Source organism: Ambystoma mexicanum, chromosome 13 (assembly GCF_040938575.1).
Source record: "Ambystoma mexicanum isolate Mex_15411 chromosome 13, UKY_AmexF1_1, whole genome shotgun sequence".
NCBI classification, from domain to species: Eukaryota; Metazoa; Chordata; class Amphibia; order Caudata; family Ambystomatidae; genus Ambystoma; species Ambystoma mexicanum.
This window is the reverse complement of record NC_090938.1, coordinates 239,557,767-239,579,302: the sequence shown is the minus strand read 5'-3', so window position 1 is coordinate 239,579,302 and position 21,536 is coordinate 239,557,767. Positions and strand designations below refer to the sequence as shown.

At 50.5% G+C, this 21,536-nt stretch overlaps 1 protein-coding gene across 1 annotated transcript in view; it reads left to right on the top strand.

The window, feature by feature from the left end:
* Positions 1-21,536, top strand: part of TMEM253 (transmembrane protein 253) — a 594,226-nt gene that overhangs the window by 522,403 nt on the left and 50,287 nt on the right. The window lies entirely within an intron of this gene.

Genomic DNA, 21,536 nt, shown 5'->3' with positions numbered 1-21,536 from the left:
CCTAGCAACCATAGGTTCCTGGGCCCTCCTCGGGACAGTTTGGGGATGTTGGGGTTGGGGGGAGTTCCATGGGGTTGGTGGGGATGGGTAGGTGGTGGCCAACGGAGCAAGGAAGGTCCGACTGGGCATAATCAGGGAGATGGGCAGAGTACGATAGGGAAACTGAGACTACTGACATTTAACGTTCGGGGACTCAATGCCCCGGTCAAGAGGAAGACGGTGGAGGATTTTCTAAGAAGGGAGAGAGGAGACATACTGTTTCTACAGGAAACACATATAAGAGTGAGGGACAAGGCAAAGCTGTGCTTAAGGGGATACAAGCAGATAGTACAGGCTAATTCCACTGACAAGAAGGCTGGGGTCTTGATTGCTTTTAGGGATGCGGCTCACATCCATCTACATAACACCCACACGGATATAATGGGGCGATTTGTATTTGTGAATGTTATTATGGAAGGGAGGGCGTTCACTTGAGCCTCGGTATATGCTCCGAATATGGGGCAAGATGGTTTTCTGAGAGGGGTATTGGAATGATTGGAGGCCTTTGCAGAGGGGGAGATAATCCTGGGAGGAGATATTAATTTGGCTTGGGTCCCAGCGGTGGATAGCTCGGGGAGTCATTGTGGCCCGGGAGGTCCTACAAAACGGCTCCACCAAAAAATGAACCATCTCGCGTTATATGATGTCTGGAGAGAAATGAATGGCCAGCAGAAGGGGTATACCTGTTATTCTCATGTGTATGGATCAATGTCTAGGATTGACTATTTTTGGGCCTCTGTGGGGCTTCTGGGGAACATTCAGGAAGTGGAAATAGGGCCCATTTCACTCTCAGACCACGCACCGGTGTGGATAGAGCTGAAAACACTGGGAAAAAGGTCAAGACTATGGACCTGGGGGTTCCCACAAGGGGTCCTTCAGGATCCGGCGATTTAGGCTTCGGTAAGGGAAAAGATCTAGGAATATTGGGCCCTTAATGATAAGGGGGAAGTGAGCATGTGCACAGCATGGGAGGCCTTCAAGGCTGTGATTAGGGGGCATGTGATAGCCCTGAAAGTTGCCAAAGACAGACAGCGATACGCATGGGAGAGAGAACTGGAGGCAAAATTGGTAGGTATTCGAGCAGACTTGGTCCGTGCGCCAACTCTCCGCCTGAAAAGAGAGCTAAGACAAACAGAAGCCCAATTAGATGCGCTTCGCACAAAAAAAGCGGAGAGAAACCTCCTTTTCCTCCGACATTATTACTACACGAAGGCGAATAAAGCCGACAGATATTTAGCTAGGCAGTTGGAAGCAAAGCAGCAGGAATTGGCTATCAAAAGACTGAGGAATGGGTGGTGGGAGATGGTATTCACCACGCAGAATATGGGGGAAGTCTTTAGAGAATATTATCAGCGGCTGTACTCCTCGGACACTCCTAATGCTGAGGCTCAAATTTCCTATTTGCGAGGGATAAGCTTGCCTAGGCTCTCAGAGGTGGAGAGAGAGCTACTGGAAGGAGAAATTAGGGAGGATGAGGTTAGGACGGCCATAAGTGCGCTACGGCCTAATAAAGCCCTGGGCCCTGATGGATTTAAGGCATTTTTTTAAAAGAAGTATGCCGCGCTGCTGTCCCCTCTCTTGGCGGCCCTTTTTAACACCTTTGAGGAAGTAGGCACAGTGACTCCGTCACGAACGAGGCCAAAGTCTTGGTATTTCACAAGGCAGGCAGGGACCCATTGTTACCGTCATCTTACCGGCCCATAGCTCTTACAAATTTGTATTCCAAAATATATACGAAGTTGCTTGCGGCTAGATTTGCTCTAGTGCTCCCCAAATTGATTAATAAAGGCCAGTCAGGCTTCATTCAAGGCCGGAAAACCCATGACAATATTCGGCGAGTCGTACACCTGATTGAAAAGATAGGGATCAAGCAAACCCTGGCAGTGCCCTTAGCGTTGGACGCCTAAAAGGCGTTTGACCGGGTGGAATGGTCAATGCTTTTTAGGACTATGGAGGGCATGGGATTCGGAGACCAATACATGAAAATGGTTAGAGCCAATTACAACACCCCCTCAATTAGAAAAGCTTTGAATGGGGAGATCACGGAAAGGGTGGAGCTATCAAGAGGTACCAGACAGGGGTGCCCGTTGTCACTGTTGCTCTATGCTCTCTTCCTGGAGCCGTTTCTTATTGGGATGAGAGAACTCCCCATGATCGTGGGGGTAGATATGGCGGGCGCCCAGCATAGGGTAATGGCATATGCAGACGATATGTTGGTGTTGCTGACGGATCCGACCCACTCCCTACTGGTGGTCTGTCGGGAACTGGAGAGGTTTGGTGAGGTTTCGGGGCTGAAGGTTAATAGAAATAAGTCGGAAGCATTGGTAATGGCAGGGGAGGGTGCGGAAATAAGCAGGGTATTTACTTCCCTACACTTTAAGGTACCGACTGGGGGGATTAAATACCTGGGGGTAACACTTACGGACAAGGTTGAGACCCTCTATGAACAAAATGATAAGGGCTTCTTGGCAAAACTCAAAAGAGAGCTTGATCGCTGGAATCCGATGATGATTTCCTGGTGGGGGGCATATGGTATCGGTCAAAATGTCGGTCCTACCTAAGTTGCTGTACCTGTTTCAGGCTCTACCAATATCGATCCCCAGGGCCTTCTTTCGAACCCTTACAAAAATACTACACTCCTTTGTTTGGAGGAGGAAACCGCCCAGGGTGACAAGGGCGGTACTGTCTGTATCCCATCAGGACAGAGTAGGCCTCTGTCCTTTCCCACACTTCCGCAGATACTACCAGGCGGGGCAACTATGGGCTCTAAGGGAATTGATGGGGGGGAGTGCAAACAAAATGGGCTGAACAGGACAGAGCTGTAGCGAGAACTCAGCTAGGGGAGCTGTTATGGAAGGGCACACAGAGCAGACACTCAAACTTGCGGATAAGCAAAGTCTTGGGGGCCACACTGGAAGCGTGGGATGCTCAAACGAGAAGAGGGGTTATGACAACAGTGCCGGGTCCGTTCACTCCCATGTTTGGGAATCCAGATTTTCCGCCGGGGATGGAGAAGGGGGCCTATGAGAAATGGGAACGTGCTGGGTGGACTAAGATCGGTGAGATGTTCCAGGATGGGGAGGTCAAGTCATTTGAGGTCTGCGCTGGACCTCTGGGGTTGAAAGACTCAGACAGGTTCAGGTATGGACAACTTCGTCACTGGTAAGTGTCGCCTGATATCAAGCGGGCGGCCGAGAGGGACCTCACCCCCTTTGAACAGTACACTATAACCAGTTCAGGGTCGAAGAAATTTGTCTCAATGTTGTACAAATTCATAAATGTGCAGTCAGAGGAGGTCAAGTGGAATTACATGATAAGATGGGAGCAAACTTTAGGGAAGCCTATTACTAAGCAGCAGTGGACAGACCTCTGGGGGAATATCTTTAAGCTGACCTCCTCCATCCAATTGAGGGAAATGTGGGCCAAGATAGCACTGCAGTGGCATTACACACCGGAGCGTCTGAATGGGACGTACCCGACTGTTTCCAAACTATGCTGGAGGGGATGTGGGGTGGAAGGCACCTGGAGGCATGTATGGTGGGACTGTAAAGGGGCACAGGTTTTCTGGTCTGAGGTGAAATCCCATATGAGGGAGATGTTCCCTCATGTGGACCAAATGGGGGTGCAAGTATGGTTGTGTGGACTGAGAGATCATGCTGCTGAGAAGCTCTCCAGGTCGCAATGGAGATGTTTCGTTGGCTTACTTATTTCGGCCTGGTCTACTATAGCCCAGCACTGGAAGCGATATGAACCTCTGGGGGTTTTTAGCTGGCTACAGAGGATCTGGTCCCTGATTACAATGGAGAAACTGTCGCACAATCTACAAGGCTGAACCGAGTCCTTCACAAAAAGATGGGGGGCGGTCTTGGATTTCCTTCAATCGGACTACATGATGCAATGGTGTCCGCATAGGATCAGGATTTTGGACCTATTTTAGGCTTGAGGGGTTCGGGAGGCTACCACCGATGGGGAGGGGGTGAGAGGGGGGGGAGTTGGAAGTTAATATTGGATGTTTCTTCTTTCTTTGTTGTAATCAATAAATATATATTTTTTTTAAAAGAGATTTTTCCCAATTAGGGGACTTCCCTAGAGTAACTGACCTCTTATTGAGCTTACAGGATTGATACTGCCTATAACATGAAACAGTTACCTGTAAATAGCACAGTTGCACTTTAGCTTTAGTATAGGTTTCTTAGATATAGTATGATTGATATATTGCACACATTTCGGTAATTACGCTATACAATTGTAGTTGTAATAAACAGAGGACACTTTAGTTATTAATATTATGTTGTTTTTGTGGATATTTCTTTTTGAGAATAGAGTCTATATTCTGGTACCTACCTCATGCAAAAGGTTTGACTCCTCATTACGTGATCACCCATTGTGATGAATTCTCTTTGTACTCTTAATGCGTTTGTAATATGGGACGAATGGCATAGTAGCGATTGAATTTTGTCTCTCTTTTTTATAATATTTTTGGTTGAAACATGTTTTTAAGTTCTGTAATTGTAATGCCTTAAAGTGTTTAACAATTAGGTGCTTTTTACTTCTTAACTTTTTCATGTGTAAAATTCTCGTTTTGAACGCAATCACTGGGCCTCATTACGACCCTGGCGGTAGCCGTGCCGGTAAAAACACCAGCGTTGTTTTTTTTCTGGTGCCTGGCTTTGGGGAATTACTGGGGCATTAGAGCCCCGGTGGTCCCGGTAATGTCCCATTGCCAGGCGCCGGGAAAAATTACTCCCCATTCCCATTGAGTCCCATAGGACTGTGTGCAACAGTGCCGGTGCATCCGTCAAGGTCTGCAAGGGGGAGCCGTTCTGCCCGCCAGGTCAGACCTGGCGGGCAGACATTGGGGATCGGAAAGGCACACGCTTGCAGAACTCGGCGTATGCCGGTCTGGTAACAACAGTGCCAGTAGCTTACCAGCACCGTTGTTACCAGACCGGCATACTCATAATGAGGCCCACTGAGTGCTGTTAAATGTGTTTTAAATGGTGAACGGTTTTAATTGTAAACCATAACACAAAAAAATAATAAAATAGCAAATCATCTAAAAAGCACTGGTATCTTTAATAAAGTGCTTGGAGTTTAGTTAGTGTGCAAAACATCAATGGCTTACATCAGCATTTAATATATTCCTATGAGATAGACACACACATATATTTTATATAACCATCTTTCTAGGACAGAAATGTGTTCGTGACAAAAAACATATTTTCATAAACATTTCTTTCCATAGCAACTACAATATTCTCTACAGTGGGGGGTAATTGTCTCATCTCAATGACATCACATGTTATCAACCACATCTCTGCGCAGACGACACTCTGTGTTTAGGCATAGCAAGGGAGTGCAGGACAAACATTTGTCCCACAGGTTCCTTGTATGGATATGGCCTTCATCAGGACAAGAAAACCTCACTTCCCATCATTCAAAGAATCCTCTTAGCGATGTATTCATGCAGCTAAAGAAAATAAAAATCTCAAACATGCTCTTAGTTCATTCCATATCCCGGAATCACCAGAAAGCATCACATGTATAGTTTCCATAGGTACAAACCGGATTTATTGCAAAAGCTTAAATTGTAAATGTGCTGTTTTCATCGCTCATTGGGGATGCCTTCCACCCGTTTTACTTCCTAACAATACAATTGGAGGACAACACTATATTTTTTAACTATCCCTTTGCGTATCAACAAACTATTCCAGTAAATCAGTAACCACCTCACTTTAAGAATATCTCATTTTGAAAATAGGGCACGTAATCTTGTGTCTCAAATGTTTCTACAGTTCCCATTACTCACGAGCATTTTTTACAACTTAAAAATGTTTACATGAATTCAAGATGGCCGCCTGCAGGGAGAAGACGTGCCGGCGGAGCTCCCATCCCTCGGATCTGGGAAAGTGCCCACCACCCGGTCTGTGGGTTGCATCCCGTGGAGTTAAGCGGCTGGAAGGAGTCCCGGTATGAGGGAGCACCAAGTGAGGCATCGAGGAGAACCGGCTTCCTCCCCGTGGGGACTGCCGAGCCGCGTCGGAGCCTGGCGGCCGGGGGACGGCCGTGTCCCGGCGAGTGGAGCCACGCGCGTCGGCGGCAGAGGAGGCCCCGTGGAGGATCTGGCGGTGCGGCCCCGGGTTGGCCCGGGGGCTGCTTCCCCTGGTCTGGTCGGGGGGTGGCTCTGTAGCGGCTGCCCCGGCGTTGATGTTGACGGGAATTTGGAGCGTGGACTTGTGAGCGGGGAGGACCGCAGAGACATGGGCTGGCTGTACCACGCTCGGCTGGAAGGGCCGGGAAGCCAGCTGGTGCTCGGAGGCAGAGAATGCAGAGCGGCGGCGGCGGGCAGCCGCGGAGACCAGGGTGCGGCCTGGGGGAGGAAAGCTTCCAACGCAGGAAGTGGGTGCACCCCGGCAGGAGAAGCACGGGAGCCCGCGGCGCCCGGGACGCGGACCGGAAGGGACGGCCGCAGAGGACTTGGGGGAGCCCCAGCGAGGAGTGAGGCTTCGCCCCCTGGGGCGGCAGGAGGAGGCCATCAAAAGGGCTGCATGCTGGAGTAGACACCCCGCAACAGGCAATTACGGGCTGCTCCCTACTTTGGAGGAGAGCCTGGTGAGCGGACTGGCTCGAGACCCAAGGTGAGCCTTCCCCTTACCCATTGGGACATTGGGACCCCGGGTGGTGCTTGGAGGGGAGAGAGACACTGTTTTTGCCACCTGGGAGGACCCCCAGGAGACGTCCCCATCCAGGAGAAGTGGGGATTTGACGCGTGTGACACCTGGTGGAGTTGCCCAGGAACTTGCAGGCCCTTGAGGGGGGCGCATCAGCTGGCGAATCTAGCGTCCAAGGGAGGGCGGTAAAGGCCACAGGTGTCAGGAAATAAGCCTTTAAACCACTGGGGCAACCACATCGGGCCCCAGGAAAGGGGTTGGCAGCGAGCGGGGGCGAGGATCTGGCGTAGGGGCCTCCACCAAGATGGCTGCTAAATACAAAGGAAAGAGTGGAAAGGCTCTGCAGACCCCGGGGGAGGCCTCGGGCACTCTCCCCACTATATGGCCACAGCAGGAGAGGAGAGAGATGGTCGGCAGCGTGCGGGTTGGCGCAGAGGATGCAGATGCGTCATCTGAAGGGGGAGACTCCGCTGCGATATCACGGCAAGATATTAGGGGAGAAATGCTCGCCCTACAAACCAGCCTAACGAAAACCTTCCAGGAACAATTTCAACTCCTGCGGGCGGATCTCAACTCGGCCATGGGGGAGATTAAGCAGGAACTGAGGCAGCAGGGCGAGCGCACAGACCTTTTGGAAAGAGGGTTGCAGGAGATGGATAAGGAAGTGACGGCCCATGGCGAGGCAATTGAGAGGCTTGATGTAGCTTCGCGGAATTTGGACATCCAGATGGAGGATATGGAAAATAGGTCCCGCAGGGTCAACATTCGGATTAAAATGCTTCCCGGAGACGGTGCAGGACAAGGACCTAAAAGGAGTGGTCCAAACTATTTTCGCTGGGATCTTGAGACTTTCGCCCCCAGAGGCTGTGAGTTGGATAGGGTCCACAGGGTGGGAAGAGGGGGCAGAGGGGCTGTGCGAAAGCCCAGGGAAGTCCTTGCGGCTTTCACCAGATACACTCAAAAGGAAGCAGCTTTACGAGAGGCAAGAAAGCAGGAGCCTATACAATATAACGACCACCATATCGCCTTGTTCCAGGACCTGGCGAGCCGCACACTGCTAAAGAGGCTCCAAATGGGCCCGGTCCTCAGGGAGCTCAACGACAAGGGGATCAAATACAAATGGACTTTCCCATTTGGACTTGTGTTTGAACTGGAGGGGACCCAGAGGCGAATAACCACATTACAGGAAGGTGCGGAGGTCCTCCGCTTGGATCTTGATCTGGCTCCTGCCAGTGCAGCGGGGAGGCCCGGGGCAACAGGGACAGGGTCAAAGCCCTGGCTGTGGTCAACAGTGGGGGAAAAGAGAAGAGGGGCGAAGCGGGGCGGCAGCTCGCCCGAAGAGAGAAACAAGCATAGTCTGGGCGGTGGGGGGGGGGGGAGCCCGAGAAGATTCATGAGCCAAAGTACGTCGCTAGGGTGGTGGGCCTCTAAAGGAGTAACTGGTAAGGGGGGGGAGCGATCATCTATGAACCAGAAAGGGTGGGTATACCCGAGGAGATGGGGGGGGGGGACGGGAAGGGTATGGTCTTTCCGAAAGGGGAGAGGGAGGGAGGGATGGGCGGGTGGGGGGGGATGGGTGTTGGAGGGGGGTGGAGGGCGGGGAAGGAGGGAGGGGGACGGGCAGCAGCGGATTGGTTTACACCCTGGGGACGAGGGGTGGAGTGTTACCTCATGGCGAGAGGGAGTAGGGGGGCTCAGATGGGAATACTAGAAGTCCCAGGCCAGGTGAGTGTGCCGGCAGGGGGGGTGGGAGGGCTTTAGCGGATGGGTGAGCCAAGACGATACGTGCCTCGTTCAAGTGGCTAACGCATAATGTGAGGGGTTTAAATTCCCCTCTCAAGAGGAAGAAATTGGAGCAATTTACTAGAAAGGAGGGTCCTGACATTTTGGGCCTCCAGGAAACGCATCTTAGGCTGAAAGACCAGGGACGTCTAAAACTTAGGGGTTTCGGCCAGATCCTCCAGGCATCGGGGAAAGGCAAGTCGGGTGGGGGGGGTTGCCTTGGCCATCAGAGACACAGTGGGCTTCAGAGTCATAGATACTATAAGGGACAAGGAGGGAAGGTACGTTATAGTCAAGGGGACCCACCAGGATGCCCAATACACGTTAGCGGTGGTATATGCCCCAAACGCTGGCCAGGAGCAGTTTCTGAGGCGGGTCCTGGGGGTACTGGATGACAAGGCATGGGGGCAAATAATCCTGCTGGGAGATCTTAACATAGCCTGGGAGAAGGGGCGGGACAGGTCGGGGGACCCCACGAGAGGAGGGGGTGTGGTGATGTCGGCGGGCCTCAAAGAAAGAATAAGCAGTGTTGGCCTGAGGGATGTGTGGCGGGAGCTGAAAGGGGAGGAAGAAGGTTATACTTACCTCTCAGGAGTCCACGGGTCCCAATCCAGGATCGACTACATCTGGGTCACATCCAGTCTGGTGGGTAGGATTGGAGAGGTAGTAACGGGACCTATTGGCATAGCGGACCACAAGGTGGTCTGAATGTGGATGCCTCTAGGGCACAGGGAGAGAGGGGTGTGGTCCTGGAAGTGCCCGGCATATCTCCTTAGAGACCCTGTTATCCGGCAGGAAATGGAGGACAAGATAAAAAACTTTTTTGAGTTCAATAAAAAGGGGGATACAAGAGATGAGAAGAGATGAGATGGGATGCCTTTAAGGCCACGATGAGGGGGGAACTCATAGCGGTTGCGGCACAGAGGAAGAGGCTACTGGCGGCGTTGGAAACGCAGCTAGAGAGTGAAGTAGAAAGAGCCAGGCAGCAGGTGGGAGCGGTCCCTGCTAGGGCAGCTATGAGGGAGTACCGTAGAGCATTGGGGCAGCTGGAAATTCTTCGTACTAAGAAGGCTGAGGGAGTGCTCCTCCGGGTTCGCCAGAAATTTTACGCTAGAGCGAATAAGACTGACGCACTCCTTGCGCGCTTATTGAGAGGAGCCCGCTCTAGAAATACAATCACGGCCCTTAAAACAGGCTCGGGGGAGAGGGTGACGCGAGTGGGGGAGATACAGGAAACGTTAGTACAATTTTCCGAGTCCCTTTACACGTCACAGGAACCTCAAGATGGCTTACAGGTGGGGTTTTTGGAAAAGGTGGAGCTGGGAAAGATTGGGAAGGAGGTGCTCGACCTACTTAACAGGGAGATAGGGGAGGAGGAAGTGAGAAAAGTGATTTGTAACCTCCCACCGAACAAGGCCCCGGGCCCGGATGGTTACACCGCGGCTTTTTACAAAATGTTTGCATCCATATTGGTTCCCCATCTGACTAGCCTTTATAACACATTTAGATCGATGGGGAGAATAACCCCGACCATGGAGGAGGCACGGCTGACACTTGTTTTGAACCCATATAAGGACCCCGAAGAAAGGGCCTCTTACAGGTCTATAGCATTAATCAATATCGACCCCAAAATATTCACCAAAATTTTGGCCAATAGGTTGGAGGGCTTTCTCCCAGGGTTGATCCATCTGGATCAAGCAGGGTTTATAAAGGGCCGTCAGACAGCGGACAACATCAGGAAGGTGGCCCACTTAGTGGAAAAAGCCAACCGGACACACACTCCCGCGGTCCTCCTATCGTTGGACGCAGAAAAGGCATTTGACCGCGTGGAGTGGTCCTTCCTATTTAGGACGATGCAAAAAATGGGCTTTGAGGGAGAGTTCTTACGCATGGTTCAGGCTAATTATCAGGCTCTAGCTATGAGAATAGCCATGAACGGCGTCATGTCCCGGCCCTTCAGTCAGGGCAGGGGCACCAAGCAGGGCTGCCCCCTGACCCCAATGCTTTATGCAATTTATTTGGAGCCTCTCTTGCAGGCAATCAGGGAGACCAGGGGGATACGGGGCATCCCGTTTGGGGGGAGGGAACAAAAGGTAGCTGCATTCGCTGACGACATGTTACTAACTCTGACGGCACCCCGGGAGTCTATTCGCACGAGCAGGGCCTTGCTGGAGGAATTCAGGGATGCCTCCGGTTTGAAGATCAAAGTAAGCAAGTCAGAGCTCTTGAATTTGACTCTGAACGCAGGGGAACGGGAGTTGCTCAGGGCGGACACTCCATTTCTGTGGAGACCGAGTAGCATTACAAAATTACACCAACCTTAGCCGGCTGGTACCAAGCTAACTATCCGTCGCTTCTGGGGGACATAAAGAGGGACTACCGCAGGTGGAGGGACCTCCGGGTGTCATGGCTGGGCAGGGTGGCAGCGGTCAAAATGGTTGTTTTGCCGCGCCTTCTGTACTTCTTCCAGGCAATTCCACAAGCGGTACCGGTCACCTTTTTCAAGTTGGACGCCTCTACTAGCAAATTTTGTGGGGGCGGGCTGAAAGGCGCAAGTTAATAGGCAGCTGCTGATGGCTCCCAGACGGGCAGGGGGACTTGCACTACCGAACTTCCGACAGTTTTATGAGGCGGCCCAGCTGCGTCTCATTAGAGATTGGCTTCGGGAGGGGGAGGCCGCAAAGGATAAACAGTGGGTAAAAATGGACAGAGCAGTGGCGCATCATAGTCTAGCAGAGGTATTGTGGCTCCCAAGGCACCTCAGGCCTAAACATCTTTTTGAGAGCTCCATAACAAAATTAATGGCAGACAATTGGGACAAATTGGTAAGGGCGAAGGGGATCACAACCTTCCCGTCTCCTTTTATGCCCTTGTTCGGTAACAGGGATTTCACTCCAGGGTTGGAGGTGGGCGCGTTTACACAGTGGCAGGAGGGGGGGTGTAAGTGGCTGAGCAGCCTGTTCAGTGGAGGGAAAATTCTCACATTCGAGGAGTGCAAGGAGGAGTTTGGGATAAAAGAGGGGGAAAGGCTCAGATATGCACAGCTGCGACATTAGGTCTTGAACCCGATGAATAGGCAGGCGGCAACAAGAGACAAGACCTGTTTTGAGAGGTTCCTCTTGTCCAATGATGGGTCCAGAGGGCTGATATCCAACCTATACAAAATTGTAGACGAAGCCACCGTCAGGGGTCAATGGCGATATATTCGGAGGTGGGAACAGGTCGTAGGGAGGGACATTGAGCGAAGAGAGTGGGAGCGCATATGGAGGCAAATCCCAAAACTAGTGAAGGCTTCACAACTGCAAGAAACATGGTATAAGATTTTATTTGGGTGGCATTATACCCCGGCACGCCTTCAGGAGATTTATCCTAACACATCTGGGACATGCTGGAGGGGTTGTGGGTTGGAGGGCCCGGCACAACATATTTGGTGGGATTGCCCGGCAATTAAGCCCTTCTGGAAGGAGGTGAGGGAGGCCCAGGAGCAGGCATTTTTTGGTAAAGGAAGTAGCAGACCACCAGAGGACACTCTCCTGGGGCTTGGAGGGGTCGCCGATCCGGGGAAACCAAGATCCCGGGAGAAGGCCAGGGTGATACTTGTACTTGCAGCTATGACAGTAATAGCGCAACGTTGGAGGAGCTCAGAGGTTCTCCTGTTAAGGGACTTGCTGCGGAAGCTCTGGGAGATAGTTGCCCTTGAGTGGGCAATATACGCTATGAACGGCAACATACTCTCTTTCGCAGAGGACTGGGGAGAAATTATGGAGTCCCTCAGGGATGACTTTCGAATTGGGTGGTGTCCACAGCGCCTCCGACTGTTGGATCTGCAGTGAACTCTAGTGTGCAGTTCCCGGGTGGGCGGGATTGAGAATGCACTCTTGAGGGAGCGGGGGCGTTGGGACGTCACGTACAGGGCAGTTCCGGTATTGGGACACTTCTCGACCATCCCGGGGAGCAACGGCTCGAGGACTTGGCACTACTGCCTGTGGGGGGTAGAGGGGGAGGGAGTTGGGTTCTGTTGTTCTCTGTGTTGGGTTGAAATAAATAAAAAGAGTTTTCAACAAAAAAAAATGTTTACATGGTGTGTACCCTGCACATTGTCTAATCACTCCTGGTACAGTAACTACTTCTCACCGCATGGTCAATCATCCCCTATTCTACTTCATCAAATATCTGTTCAACAATCACTACCTTATTCCCTTGAGTATTTACCTTCATGTTGAAAGACATTATCTTGACTGAGCAACAGTCATAGTAGTAAGGTAAATAGCAGCCTTAATACTGTTGGTCTTATGCATCGACCCGATGCAACACTATAGTGGTGGTGGTATATACTCCACACTCAGGAAGCTTCAACAGCGATGGATTAGGTGTCTCAATACTATGGAGGTAGGCTTAAATACTTGTCTTGAATGGAACCATCAAGTTGTCACTGTGTAGTTGTGATTGGGCTGTTAATGTATCCATTTTTACTCAGATTTTAAAAATTACAAGCACCTTTGGTGGGGGAGAGTGCTGGTATTGCTGTGTTCTCCATAAAAATTCTCTTGCCTTTGAAGTATATGGTGCATGTGAAAATGAATGATACCAAAATATAGTGGCTCGTGAGGAACCATCTCTACCTCACTGACAGGCACTTAGCTAAAATCGTGGCCGGGTGCTACTCGTGAGGAACTGAGGGATCCTCTGCAGTGGCACGGCTGAATGATGATTTTGGGACACTGCTGGGGCTTTGCCACGGCTAGTCCCGTCCCACTTAATTCCCTTTTTTCCCAACTTTTTTCCTAGGCTTTACCCGCTTATTTCATAGGGCATAAATCCCTATGCAATAAGCGGGTAGAGCCTGATGCAATATCCATAATGCATAAGTTCAATCCCATAGCGTGTTGTAGACCTATATATCACCCAACAAGTGGGTCAGCGGGATGTATATGCTGTGACATGGAAAAGCAGGAGTAGGAGTGTGACAAAATGAATTCTGCTCTGCAGGAGTATCAGGGTGAGTAGCGAATAAACCACCTACTCAGCCCTCACACTTCTACAAACCAATAGAGATCCCAATCATAAAGCTAAAACAGGCACAGTCAGGAGATATACCTGTTTTGCCTTTTGTGTTAACGTGGACCTAGGGAAGGCTATACCCTTAAGAGGAATGTGAATGCGATTCAGAATTGACCAAAACACCAGAGTGTCACAGCTGGGAATGTCCGATCAAAGTTCTATACAAATATAAATACTTTAATTAAACACACCATCTCCACGAAAATGAAATGGAAAAACTGTACAAAACCCACCCCTGTGAAAAGAACAGAACATATGCATCCAAGAGATATACAACACTCTGGGTAACAATACAGGGGTGATAGGCAATTTCAACAACCACAATGTTCTTTTAAAAAGGATATGTCTGAAGAAAAAGGTGCACATGTGACTTACCCACTATCTAGGGCCCAAAATGGACCATGGGGGCATTTATGGGCCAATAGTACTTTATTGGCGATTACACTACAGCGAACTAGGCTGTTTGATGCTGTTCATGAGTTTCGAGACTGTTCTGGTGGAGTGGTCCCATTGTCCTAGATGTGGCGCGGTATCGAGCAGGGTTGAACGGGCGCTTGTTGCAGTTTGAAGGCAATGCTTGAAGGTGAGTGTATAGTGAGGGCAACCAGGGTTAGTTCAAAGAGGCTGGAGACTGGATGCACTGGTCTACGGAATTGGTTCGATGAAGAGCTCAGAAGCTGCAGATCGTGAGGGCGACCAATATTGATTAGACAGTTTAGTAGGTAGCAAAGGTGCTGGTGACTGGATGTGCAGGTTCTCTTTGGGTGGTTCGATTCGGCGTCCGATGGTCAGGGCTTGAGGAACCATCAGTGTCGGTTCGACTGGTGATGACGACTGGCAGTTGAGATACCAGTGGGGTGAGCAGCCGTTCGAGGGTGTCAGATGCAACAATCCATTCAATCCATGGCAATGACGCGCCCAGCTGGCGTTGTACAGTGGCGTACAGATGAGAATGTGCTGTTGGAGGTCAAAGAGCTTAGTGGGTGCCAAAGGTAGCTCAGGAGGGTCCTGCTGGTTCGAGATGCAGTGAACGTGGTTCTACAACAGTTCAATCGGTTCGAAGCGATAAAAAATACTGCTCCTGGCTGTCTTGGTCCTCAGAATACTATGAGTCCTGTGAGTTCACCTCTGGTGTCTCAGGGACAAGTTCAGTCTTGAAACTGATTGTTGTGAAGGAAGTCAAGCGGTGAATGTACTTACGTGGTGATGTGGATTGTATCTCCACCCCAATTTAATATAGGCAATGGCCCGCAAAAGGGTACAGCAGTTACCGGCACAAGAGACTACGTGTGTATGTGTTTTCTTGAGGTCCAACCGCCCAAGCTGAATGGTAGTACGGAGCCCGCTACTGTCCCTAGGTGCGTATTTGCAGGCGCAACATTGGTGACCAGGGGGTGGACGCCCCTATGACATCCACGCAGACGCTTGCTGTGGACCTTCAGCGTCACTTGTGCAGCATCCCGTTTGGTCTCCCATGAGCTCTTATGGAGGAGCCCCGCTGCTGTCCCTCATTCGTGAGCATTACACAGGTAGACCATTCGGACATCTGGTAAGGCAAAGGTGGATGGCGAAGGGTTGCAGCTCTCACAAGGGAGTCCTTGTGTGCCCTCTGCCTAGTGCAGGGCATTATTTGGAGTACTGCTGCTGCTTTAAACAGTGTGGTGGGCCCTGAAAACAAAGAGATGATAGCAGCTAAAAATAAATAAATAACAAAATAAGTATATAAATAAAACCAAAGGAAAAGAAATTAACATTTCTGAGTATTGATAAAGGAACTAAAAATGGGTGATCAAGACATTGCTGGGAAAAGGCTTGTAATATGCCACAGGCAGTCAATGGGTCTGTCTCCTTTGGCAGGGTTTGATTTGATAGATGCCCCATCAAGTCAAGGCCCTTGCTGGTCACTATCACCTTCCACTAGATGTCGGCCTATGCATAGCATGTGATCTAAGCAGATTACACAAGCACCAGAAATATGATTAGGGTGAGTAATGTATTCCTTACTACTACCAAGGAAGATGACAATGGAGTCAAAGGTTCAGTCTTACTGTACCTGGCTGCACCTTCTATCCACAAAATGTTCAAACCCATCTCACCTGTAGATTATTCATGACAAGTGGCAAATACTATTCTTGCCAACCATTTAAGTCCCATGGTCAATGCAGACTATGAGAGATTAATAGTGAGGGGTGTGAAACAGAAAGAGGGTGCATTAAACAGCAACTCTGGATGCATTCCACTCTCGATTAAGGCAGCTGGCATGTGCCAAGTTTATCCATCTTAAGGGAGCCTGTCATCTCAGTGATTAAGGTCCTTTAACTCATGAGCTGGCGACTGAGAGAGCCATGTGCATTAATAAAATGCCTTGTTCCATGAAACTGGAGGAGATTTCTGTACTTTCCACGATAAAGCAGAAGGAACCCGCCAGAAACACCCCATCAGACTCAGAATTCAAAGTGAGCAATACCTGTAGTTATTATGGTCGACCAGTACCACACACAGAATCATGCCATGCGAAAGGGCAGATGAGTGGAAGGTGTAAGAGGCTGAAACATTTTGCCAGAGCTTGCAGGGCTCAGGGGACACCTCAGAGAATCAAACAAGGAGCTGGACCAAACAAAGGAAGTGCCAAAATAGCCCAAGTAGAGACCCCACCGGATGAGGTGAGAATGCATAACAACAAGGCGAGGAAGACGTCTTCTTCATCTCGTCGGTCCTAGGCGCAGGAAGAAAGCGTAAGAGACAACCTCGATGCATTGTGAGAATGTAAGATAGGAATATCCCTGTATTGATTCACACTGGTACTTCCGTTAATGCCAGAACCTTTTCGCACCTCCCTACGATATGCAAGAACGTGGCACTGGCTCGCGGGACAGCCAGAAAATACACTCTCAGAGGCATTGAATCTATCCCAATAGAAGGCACATTCATGGTATAGTGAAGATTCAACATAGACATAAAAGTATAACCTCCTGTTTATATATTACAAATATCAGTGAAGAGACTTTGTTGTGGTGAGACACAATGGAGATTTATGAGGTCTTAAATTGTGCGTTCAGGGCCGATACAGAGGATGTGGCTAGTTTGATCCAAAGAAACAACAGCCTCTTCAAAGGTGTTAGATGCATGAAGGGACAACCTATCTGATTGCATATTGAGGATTTAATTCAGCCAATCGCTTGGAAGCACAGATGGGTTGTCATTTCACCTCAGGGAAAAGATCAAACAAGAACTGGACAAACTAGTAAGGAAGGACATAATGAAAAGGATATCTGGCCTACTCTTGGGCATCATCTATTGTGACCATGGCCAAGGCAAAACAACTTGGATCTGTCTGCATTTTCGTGGACATGATGTTCACGGATAAAGCCATCAAACGGGAGAGGCATCTGGTGCCCACCATTGATGATGTGGTAGCTGATTTTTCAGGGTGCAGTATTCTTCTCCAAACTGGATATCAGTGCTGGATACCATCAGGTAGTGCCACACCCAACACCAGATACAACTTCACATTCATTACTCATAGGGACCTCTACTAAGTACAAAAGGCCCAGCTTTGGGATATCATTTGCTGCAGAGGTCTTCTAGCACATGATCAGGAGCGTGTTGGCAGGCTTCCCTCGTGTCCTGAATATAAGCAACTACATATTGGGTCTACGTCACTTCAGTATCAGAGTATATTGAATAACTGATAGCCCAACTACAGGAACAAGGTGTGTCTTTACACCAGGAAAAATGAAAATGTTTACACACAATACTTACAATTTCCGGATATGTTTTCCAAGTGGCAGGGATCTCGGGTGATCTTTAAAAGGTCAGATACATAAATACATATGGCTCTGGCTCCCCAGAATGCTTCAAAGATCAGGCATTTCCTGGGCATGGTGACATATTTCCGAGTTCAGGAGTTTCCCAGGCATGGTGATATATTGTGGGTCATTTATCAAGGATTTGGCCACGCTGTCAGGGACCCTTTGAAACTTCACAAAGTGTGACTTGGTATGGACATGTACTGCTCTTGAGGATAAAGCATTTCTTTACATTAAAAATGCCTTGACCAACAGGGCAACAGTGGCATTTTTTACTTTGCCCAGAAGACTGAATTACTGGTGGATTCCTTTTGGGCGGGACAAAGAGTGAGGTGTTAACTAAACCCTATGCCAGCAAGTCCATTAGGGTTGGAGCAAAGATACTCCCAAATCAAGCGTGAGGTGCTAGCCATACTCTGGGGCACTATCATGTATATGTCTACGGCAAACCTCTATCATTGATAACTGACCACAAGCTTTTAATATGGATCATGTTAGGGTGTGCGCTCAGCCCCCAACAGAGAGGTGGTTGCTACTGCTTCAAGTATACGACATAGCCTTGTTGTGCAGACCGAGAATGAATAACCCAGCTGGCTATTTATCCTATATCCCAATAGATGGCCTACTGGATCCTAACACAGAGGGCCTACAAGCTGAGGAGCGCATTTGCATGGTGGCCACAGCGGTTGATCCTTTGTCAATGACCACGAAAGAGTTGGCAGAAGCATCAGCAAAGGATGAGTGTTTTCAATTGGTCCTAGAAGCAATTTAAACTGGTCAATGGCATGAAGTCTTGACTCTCCAAGATCAGCTTCCTGCTATGGATAAGGCGAGTTTTCACAGTTTGTGAAACCTTCGACTCAAACTATCATTATGGCTGGACGGTCTGTGGCTAAGGGATGCACGTGTCATTGTCCCTTCCCCTTTGATTCAAAAGTGATTGGATTTGGCTCGCAAAGAGTAAGGCTTATTTAAGGGAACCAGTCTAGTTCCCTAATTTAGAAAATAATGTGGGGGGCGCTATTGAGCCCGCACAAGATGGCCGAAGGCTAACAAAGCTCCCGCTTGCGGTGGTATGGAGCTGCAAATTAAACCACTAAAATATGATCTGAACGCATCAAGAATGGAGAAGTAAGCAATCGCAAACATCAGGATTCGAGGGAGATAAGGCTGACGAGAAACGAAGTGGAGGAACGGAAGAAATAAGGAGGTGCCCTGCTGCCCCCAGCGAGGCGCAGAAGAAGCCACCATAACCGCCAAAGCCAGCCGGCGGGCTGCGGGACGAACAACACCAGAACTCTGAAGCGAACTCGAAGGCGGTGCAGCCCAGAGTGGGGGACAGATACCGGAGCCCGCTAACACAGTTAGAACGGGGCAGACACCAGACCCCCCGCCACAAACGCAGAAAGCACTCCGAGAGGCGGCGAAGAGGGAGAGCGGGAACACCAGCCCCCCTGCGGGTGGCAGGTCGCAGTAGTGGTGCCGACGGTGGCCGCTATGCACAGAAGCAGATTCCACCACTCTCTGCTCGCCAGGGCAGGCTGCTGTGTGGCGCCAACCAGCAGCCCACAGACCCGGCGGGGGCGCATTGGAGCACCAACTAGCGGGAACCGCTACCAGCAGATCACTGCGCCTCAGCTGAGACCAGCCCCACCACAGTGAGCTTACAGACTGGATCAAGCGAGCAGCCGTGCCAGCGGCTCACAAGTAAGAGGGGAAGAGAAGGGGGAGAACAGACAAGAGAGGGGCAACAATACCCATCAGCGCCGGGGAGGCACAGTTCCACCCTTGCAAACAAGCGATATCCAGGCTCCAGATGCCCTGCACTCCCTTACCCCCCAACACCCCATGAAAGACAGCAACCGCAGGTACAGCCACGGAGGGGACCCCATGAACCACAGCGCCCACGGCACATGTGCACCCCCGAGACAGCCACGGCCATAGCAGTGAATCAGTGAAAGGAGAAGGACTGTAACCTATGTGTCACAGAGCTGCAAGGCACACTAACACCCCACCAGAGCCCCAAACTCTATAAAAGAACATGTTCTGCCTCGCATAACAGCTGGGAGGGGAGAGACCCGGTAAAGCTCCGTAAAGTCAGCACGGCAAAGTCACGCCCGCAGTGGGAAGCCAATCCAGACCAACATCAGGGGGACCTGCACCCAGAGCACAATCATACCTCCAACACACAAAGCAGCAGAGCCAGTGCCCGAGACGGTGCAACAGTAAGGCAACAGCCCACACCCCTCTAGCCCCCGGAGAGTGTCCATAAACCCGGGCAAGCGCAAGGACCAATCCCACAGGTGCACCAACCTAGCAACAGCGATGTGCCCCCACGCATTTGCAGCAACAAAAACTGAAGGCAACATAAAGCAAGCCACCCAAAGACTATAATTATACAACACAAAAGGGGCCTCAGCACATAGAAATGCACCGTATCCCCACTGGGCAGCGTCGACAAGCCCTCGCACGGTCAACCTTATCCTCACAAAACTCGAGGGCCCACCGCCAAATAAGCAGTGCACTGAGACTAAGTGACTGACAGAAACCACCAACGACAGACCCACAGCACAGCAGATCAGCAGGTGCACTCAGGCCCCAATGTACCCCTAAAATCTTTACAGGCGTGGCAACCAGCACACAGGGTGACTCAGGCCTGGGTCAGAGGAAGCAACATTGGTAGCAGCAAGCGCTGTAGCAGCACAGTGGGTCGGGGGAAACCGACGCCTGATTGGAACAGCCAGGCCCGCCCTAACAAACCATACAAGTGAGCAGGACAAAAGGGCAGAGCCCGAGCGTAAGTAGCCCCTCCTCCAAGCAGAGTACCTCGAAAGCGGCCAGGAATAACAGACCGATAGGGCATGCACCAAGGAGGCCAGGCCCCAAAGCCGGAAGAACCGCCTGGACTCGCCGCACTCACCCTTCCACGAGGTCCAACCGGAACAAGATAGAGATGGATATCCAAGCGCAACTCCAGACCATACTGGCAGAAATGCAGATAATAGGTCAGCAAACTCAAGAGACAAACAATGTGCTGGACATTAAGCGCGACCTACAAGATGTCCAAAGACGCCTGGCCGCCCAGTCAGAGAGAACCACGGATAACGAGCAACGTATCAGCGCAGTAAAAGACAACCAGATGACAATGGCATCTGACTTGGACAGGGCCATCAGGGAGTTGCAACGACTGGGGAAAAAAAACGATGAACAAGAAAACCACTCCCGCTGCAATAACCTCTGGCTGGTCGGCCTCCCAGAGAACGTTGAGGGGTAGAATCTCGAGACATACATGTACGACTTCCTGCTTGATACCCTGAGGATTGAAAATGCCGAGAAAATCACAATAGAGGGTGCACAGGGTGCTGATTCCAAAACCACTACTCACCGAACGCCCGAGGATCATAACTATGCGCCTCCTCAACTTTCAACATAAGATAGCCATTCTAAAAGCCTACAGAGTGGCATGCCCCATTCGAGTGGAAGCAGCAGATATACGACTATACAACGACTACTCGATGGAAGTCTCTAGGCGACACAAGGGCTTCAACCCGATCTTCGAAGCGCTTAAGGCTTCTGATCAGAGACACTGTTTCAAATTCCCAGCAATGTGGTGCATCCAGTTAGACAAAAATTGCACCCTTTCGACGATCCGGAAACAGCATGGCGCTTTCTACAACAGCGCGACCTGGCCACCACCGACTACGACAAGCCAGCATCGGAGCCCCAATGACCGGATCCCTGCCTCTCCTCCAGCCAAGAAAGCCAACAGTCAAGCTGGAAGTGGCAGAAAAGTGGCAGGTGTCCGAAAGGCTGGGGGCCAAATCGCAGATAACAGAAGTCCAATCCAACGGGCCACTGTACATTCTCCAATAGCAGGCATTTCTCCAAGCCCCACCTAGGGGCCGGACTGTTGAAACTCCTTGGATACATGCTTTTGACGCAAGGAACTTACCTCCAAACGACCTATGACTGAATGAGAACCTGACTCAGCAGCAGCAGCTCCTGGCCAACAGAGGCAGTAGGGTGCCTCGACAGGAACACTCGGCTGTAAACATCACCCAGAGTTGGGTGCGGCAGGAGAGGAAGGGGGCCAACCGGAACACTGGCTTCCCCAAACCTCCCACTTGTGCACACGTCCCACTTGTTGGGAATGGCCGACTAGTTAGGCTGACCC